Source organism: Argentina silus (genome assembly GCF_951799395.1).
Source record: "Argentina silus genome assembly, chromosome: 9".
In the NCBI taxonomy this organism is placed as follows: Eukaryota; Metazoa; Chordata; class Actinopteri; order Argentiniformes; family Argentinidae; genus Argentina; species Argentina silus.
The window spans coordinates 3,884,750-3,892,249 of NC_139663.1; positions in this window are offsets into that span (position 1 = coordinate 3,884,750).

The following is a 7,500-nucleotide window of genomic DNA, read 5'->3' on the forward strand; positions in this document are numbered from 1 at the left end:
GGGATGGAGGACTCTGGGCTGTACAGTGTCACCGGTCTCAAAGGGCTCCAACATGAGTTCTCTGGAACTCAGAACTTGTTTGAATCGTGCATTGATGTCGAAAGGGACGTCGGCATGAGAAAATTGTGTTAACCGGGGGACGTACTGTAGAGGGACGTTGAGGGGTGAGTATGGGGGAGGACCAAGCCGATGACAACCCCTCTCCTCTCTCTCCGCCGGACAGGGCAGATCAGCCCAGCTCTCAGGAGGGGCACACACAAAGCTGTCCTCAGAAACGTATTAGAGCCTGATAAGCCTATAATTACTCCAATTGGCATGTCAGGTGGGGCTTTCACTTCTCTGTTCTCCTCCCTCTTCTGGTCACTAGTTCCAGGCCACCTCCTAATGGTGTTGGGGGGGTGTGGGGGGGGGGGGGGTTTCCTGTGTTCAGGGGATTAGACAGAGATTTCTCTGCCTCACTGGAGCTTCGCTAGCAGAGAAAGACAGAGGAGAGGAGAGGAGAGGAGAGGAGAGGAGAGGAGAGGGGGAGGAGGAGGAGGAGGAGGAGGAGGAGGAGGAGGAGGAGGAGGAGGAGGAGGAGGTACTCAATCAGACAATGCGAAAGAAAGAATCCATCTCTTGGATTTAAAGGTGGCAATAGTCAACCAGTCCATCCACTGTGGCACACCTGGTTGGTTGATGCTGGACTATGCCCCGTTATCCTTGGGCTGCCATTGGAGGGATTCTGTCAAGTCAAGACGACGCTGCTGGTTCAATGTTCATTTGAGGTTTGTGTTCCTCCCATCTCATGTTCCAAGCTACCACACCTGACGAAAACCATGGAAGCACTTTACCGCCAAGCGAGAAACCTACACACAGTTTACAGCCCCATACCATGATGTTGTTTCGCACGCATCGTGGTAGCGATTAGCCAGAGTTAATGTGTGGCCCCCCCCGCGCGGCGCCGCGCCAGCTAACTCTGGAAGCTACGGCTACGGCTGCCTTTAAAAAATAATTAGAGCCGGTTGAGCCTCTTTTATAGTTGTTGTTATTAACGCAGCCGTAAAGTAGCAGGTCTAAGGTAGGGGAAGGTATGTGTGCGTGCCTGAGAGAGAGGCTTGGGGCCAGGGAGGGAGGGAGGGAGAGACCCCCCTCAACCTTTTTACACACCCTCACACTGGCCAGCTTCTCATCTGTTGCTGAGTTATATGGATGAATATAAAGCTGAGAAAATGCGGACCCCCCCGCCACCCCCTCACCTCACCCCACCCCACCCCACCCCCCAACCCAACCCAACCCACAAAACACACACAGACACAGACACAGACACAGACACAGACACACACACACACACACAGGCAGGAGAAGGGTAGCCGTGGTCCTGGTGAGCTGCACACCACAGTCAGAGCCCTTATGGCTCCCAGGCTCTCAGATCCTAAGTGTCAAAAACCCAACCACAGAAGAAATCAAAACAAACTGATTACCAACAGGAAGTTCCTCCATTATGGGCTTAGGGAGAGTGCTCTCCGATTACAGCACTCACTCAAATCCACACATTCCACCAGGATTTACGGGGAGCCAGGACCCCCCCCTCCCTGGTTAAACCCCCAAAACCCAGCCGAGGGCCTATTGATGAGGATATCGGTGGGATCTGGGGGTCCCAGTGGAGTTGGAGGGGAGAGAGAGGGGGGGTGTCTGGGGTGGGCTGACCATCAAGAGCCAGCTGACAGCTACTGTCATGTGACGCAGCACACCTGCACTGCTTAGTACCACACAGATAGCAAGCAACAAGGGACATTCTGCAGGACGGGTCTAATCTTACCCTGGCCTCATCTGGAGAAAAGAAAGCCTTACCACACAGAACCACACCTCAACATCTGAGAATCTTAAAAGACACAAAATCTATACACCTTGAAAGCTGCCAGGAAAGGTTTAGTACTCCCTACTGTCGTTCTGGACCGGTTGAACCCAGCCAGCCTGTTTTGACCATCACACTCTTAAATCAAAAAAAACAAAAAACCTGACAATGAATCACTCCGAAAGCCGAAAGCATTGATTTAGCCATGAAGGATGCCTTTAAGTTTTAGGAGCAGCAGTGGGAGTCTGTTGTATGTATGACCCATCCATCCGAAAGACTCTCTATGGGGCCCTTAAGCTCACTACACCCCTGAGACTGGTCCTAACAATCCAACAGGGACTCCCCCCCACTCTGCTGCTTCACCTCCTCATGTGATCAATCCACAGTGTGTTGACATTTATGATCTCAGCTCTATCCACTCTCTAATTCCTCAGAGAGTGCTACTGTAGGAGGGACACAATGAAAGAGCCATTGAGACAATCGCTCAGCTGTCTGCCTTGGGAGTGGAGATTGGAGCTGGGGGCTTTGTACTGTGCTGTGCTGTGCATATGCATGTATGTGGGCTAGAGAGTGCAGAGTCATGTGCATCACGCGTTGGGAAAATCTCATAGGCTAGAATGCCGACCTAGTTCTCTGCTATCAATGCGAGGCCTTTTTCTCTTTCTTTGAGTTGTTTTCATAGCCGAGGTTTCCGAGACTTTGTGAAGTTGTGCGAGAGATGGATGGATACTGAGTACACAGTCAGAAATAACTCCTGACAGAAGTGGAGGCCGTCACAGACGGGGGTGGTGGGTTCGTCCCAGTGTTGCTACATGTATACTTGTGAATTATTTACTTGTCGTCCAGCAGGAAATGAGAAACGATAACAAGCTTGGGAAAGAAAAAGAGAAAAACAAACAGATGTAATCTCCCTGTCGTCTTTCTTTCTTTCATTCTTTCTTTCTTCATCTCTCCATCATTCTCCAGTTCTACAGACCATTGGCCAAATTAAGGACAGACAACGTAGGACGTACATTTAGTGGGAGGATTCCGGGAGAGGAGAAAGTTCAAGAACAATGTCTCTCTACCGTCTATTCAGACCCAAAACCGGATCTCAGCTCAGTCAGTGACAAAGATCACAGCTGGGTAGAGACATTTGTTCCACATTATCCCCACCATTGAGTAATGCATTAACACATTATCCCCACCATTGAGTAATGCATTAACACATTGATTCCCACCATCCACTTAGTGACCGCCATCTCAGACCCCGTCTTGGGAGTGAACTGGACCTTGCAGTGATCTCCTGACCTGGTATTTGGCTCTGACTCCCCCCCCCCCCCCCCCCCCCCCACACTCATCCCCTCCCCCCTACTCTAGACCTCCCCATCCCTAAACTCCTCACAATCCCATCAGCCTCTCCAGTGCTCAATCACCTGTGACCCCGCCTGGGCGTTGACCTCCGACCCCGCCGGGTCAGGATTAGACCCAAGAACCAGAGCTGGAACCAGGCAGAGATGCCCACGGCTGGTCCGTCCAGGCTTAGCTCTTGGTCTCCGGCCTGGGACCGGGACTGGGAGTGCCAGGTCAGTAACGCTGCCTTGAGAGCTAGCCCTGCGTATCAAAGGCCTGGTCATTAGTAACAGACGGTTGGGGGTTAATTTCTTACCAGGGGCTGGGGGGGGGGGTGGTTGGAAGATGTAGGGGGATCCATTGAGCCTCCACCCCCAGTCCCCCTTCCCTTCCTTGGTGGTGAATCTGCTGGCAGGCATTTTAATTAGCTTGGATTCTCCAGACAAGGGGCAGAGGGGAGCAGAGATGACTGCTATGGGAAAAGAGCAGAGGAGGAAAGGAGGACTGGAAACAAAAGAGAGAGAGGGGGCTTGGGTCACAGGCCCGGGGGGCTATGTTCACTGTGCCAGAGCTAAAAGTGCACCACCAAATAAAACATCTTCTCACGAGACCATGGGTGTCTGTCTGGTTTAAGAGATGCGACAAATAGACAAACACACACACACGCACGCACACACACACACGCGCACGCACACACGCACGCACACACGCACGCACACACACACACACACAAAATAGATGACATTCTCCCAGTCTTTTCTCCCAGAGTTCTACAAAACTTTAACTCTGGATGGATGCACTGAAATGGTCCTCCTACTGATTAGGGGGCAAGTTGTTCCCATTGGAACTACAAACTACAAACTACAAAGCTGAGCTGCTATGATCTACTTTTATTTCACCCTCTAGAGCAGCCAGCAATGACAGGCTACATCAATACCAAGCCATACCACACAGATAAATAGTTGTCGCAATAGATGATCACAGAGAGCGGAGTGCAACTCTAAAAGCAGAAACGCTGGAAAATCCTGACCTGACATTTCTCTTCTTCATACTCTAAACCCAACCCCGTCTGATATTTCACCACATTTCCATTCATATTTCCTCCCTCTCCTCCTCCCTCTCCTCCTCCGCAGACCAGCCTTGCCACTTGTTTGTTTGACCGACAAGTGTATTTAGAGGCCCCCCATTCAGAGGCACAAAGATGCCCCAGTGTGGGAATGCCAGGGGAGACCCGGGCCATGGCAGAACCAACAACAGCCACAACAAAGACGGTCTTGAGAGCTCCCAGACCGCTGCCATGCCATTCCACACAGGCCTGCAGAGCACGCCCTGACAGAGAGAGGAGAGGAGAGGAGAGGAGAGGAGAGGAGAGGAGGGAGGGAGGGAGGGAGGAAGAAGGGTGCGGGGGAGGGAGAGGAAAAGAAGGGAGGGAAGGAAGGAGGAAGAAGAGAAGAGTTGGGAGGAGGGAGGGAGGATGCAGAAGGAGAGAATCGTAGAGAGAGAGCAAGAGAAATTGAGAGGGAGCGAGAGAGGGAAGGTGGCAAGCGGTTGGGGGTGGCAATCTGGATGGAATGTTTAACGATTCAGGTCCTGCTAAATCCCCATCTCTCCCTCCTCTCTTTCATGGCGGGGCTCTTTCTCATGCTAAACGGGAACGAGGAGGGGGCCGAGTGGAGCAGGCTGAGCTAAAAGTCAGCACAGGCTCCCTCAACGGGCTCTGGCTGCGCTCGTTTGATCTGCAAACACCAGAGTTGGCCATAAACAACATGGAAAATACTTTTTCACGAGGGGTGAAATTTCCACTCATAGTCATAACATAAATGATGGAAAATGTATAGGTTTCAGTGTTATACTGAATCTACCCCCCTAAAAACCCCTTAACCCATCAGAACTGCTACAGGTCCAATATATTTAAACTAAATGTCCACATAATCCTAATCATCGCCATACAGTATCATATACAGTACCTGAACTTGGTAACCTCTTATGAACAGGTGGTATGTATGTGTGTGTCTGTGTGTGTGTGTAGAGTGTGTCTGAGAGTACTGTATGTGAATGTTTTTTTGTTCTTATCACAACCGGGCACTCTGCCACATTGTCCAGGCAGAGTACGCTCCATCTCAGCCCCCCCGTCAGCCGTGCCAGCGTCTGCCTTGATGAAAGAGGCCCACCCAGGCAGTCCAGCGGTAGTCAGGTGCTCTGGACACGTTTACCCAGGCCAGAGCTCTTCAACTCAGGTTAACTTACACCCTAAAACACACCCTGGATGACTTTGTGACAAAACTCACCATCTCTTTCCTCTAGAGAACAAAGGCGAACAATGAAAAAGTCGAGTGAGAAAGAGAAAACGGCAACAACACAAAAAAAGAGAGGATGACAAATAAATAATGGGGAGAGGAGTGGAGGATGAGTGTGAGGATGAGTGAGCAATGTGAGTGCTTCAGGGCCTGCGGGCCAGTGTTGTGATGCGGGGACAAAACAGAGCACAGTGGTTCTAACAGCGGCCTAGGAAAATCACTGGGAGTGCAGTGTGTGTGTACTGTATGTGTGTCTGTGTGTGTGTGTGTATGAGTGTCAGTGTGTGTGTGTGTGTGTGTGTGTGTGTGTGTTTGAGAGAGAGTTTATGTGTGTATGTGTGTGTGATTGTGTGTGTGTGATTGTGTGTGTGTGTGTGTGTGTATGTGTGTGTGTGCGTGATAGATGGGGGGGGTTCGAAACGGTGTTCAGTGGAGGGCGCATTCCTCAGTTGATTTAGCAGGCTAAGATGAGGAGGAATGTGTCAAAGCTTGAGCTTTACTCCACCGAGTGTAAACTGCTGGGAGGAATCCTGGGGTCCTGCTTCTCTGAAGAGCAGCCTGACAGCTGACTGACACCTGGCTTGGAGGGAGGGAGGGAGGGGGGGAGGGAGGGAGGGAGGGAGGGGTAACTGAGAGAAATATATATCAATACAGAGAAGGAAAGAGGAGAGGAAAGAGTATGGAGAAGGACATGGGAGAAAGAGAGATCAAGAGAAAGAGAGAATGTGTTGTGGGGTGAGAGTGAATCCAGATTCAGAGAGGGCCAAGTACGGAGTGATTAAGAAAATTTTTTTTAAAAAAAGAGGAGAAAATCAGACTCAAACTCGGTCGTGTTCAGAAGCTTGTCTTTATTTGCTGAAGATGGGATGGTAACCTATGAGAGTGTGGCATACAGAAAGATGTTCTACAGGTTCAGTTGTTACACCATCTGTCATTGGTCAGTTGTGCAACATGGAAAAGAGATCACAATCTCCTATAATCATCTAGAGAGAGAGAGAGCAACATGACTTTTTTTTTGTTTTTTTTTCTCTTTTTCTCTTGTTTAAACATTTATAATAACATTTAAAATCAATGTCTTCCCAACATAATGAAATAAATTGTTGTATTCACCGAACACCAGGAACTGTAAATGGATGTAAAAGATTTCACCTACCAATCTAACACAGACCATATCAGCTAAAAAACAAAAAGCATGGAAACCAGGAAAACATTTGTATGGGAGCTGATTCTTATAGTCCTGAGAGAGTGTGCGTGAGTGTGTGTGTGTGTGTGTAAGCTGTGTATGTGTGTGACAGTGTGTGTGAGTAAGCATCTTTCTCTGTGTGAGTGTGTGAGTGTGTGTGTGTCAGTGTGTGTGTGTGCGTGCGTGTGCGTGCGCGTGTGTGTCTGCGCGTGTGTGAGAGAGAGAGAGAGAGAGAGTGTGTCAATCTAATGAACTGATTTGCGCCTTTGGAATAGAACAGCTCACAGATTCAGTTAAAACATGTAGGAAATGTCAGGATAGAGGGATTCTTTTTCAAAATAAAAGCCACACAACGCTCGTTTGCATGGCACTCATCTTTTTTCCGGTCATAAACCCCCGTCCCCCCCCGCCCCCCCCCCGTCCAAAATGTCACTTCTCCCAACCCCTTCCCGCCCCCCCCATCCGCTGACACTCGTACCAGCAGTAAAAGCACAGTTAAAAACCATTGAGATCAATAAAACAGCCAAGAATAAAAGTTGTCATATCTCTACCCTCTAGTTGTCAGGGATCAACAAGAGTTCTGTGGGTTGTGGGCCGGTGGGTTTCATTTGACAGAGGAATGGCACCACATACACCACCGCCACCCAGAACCCAAAAGCGTAAAAACCCCCCCAAAAAAAAACAGCCACCGCGCAACGAGACACCAATTTCCTCCATCGCTGTACGTAAACATGACCTCACTTCCTCCTGAAGTCCTGAATTCATAAACCCCCGCCTCTTCCTCTCTAGTTTTTATTTTTTATTTTTTAAAAACCTCTTTAAAAACACAAACAAGTGCAACCGCTGCCTAT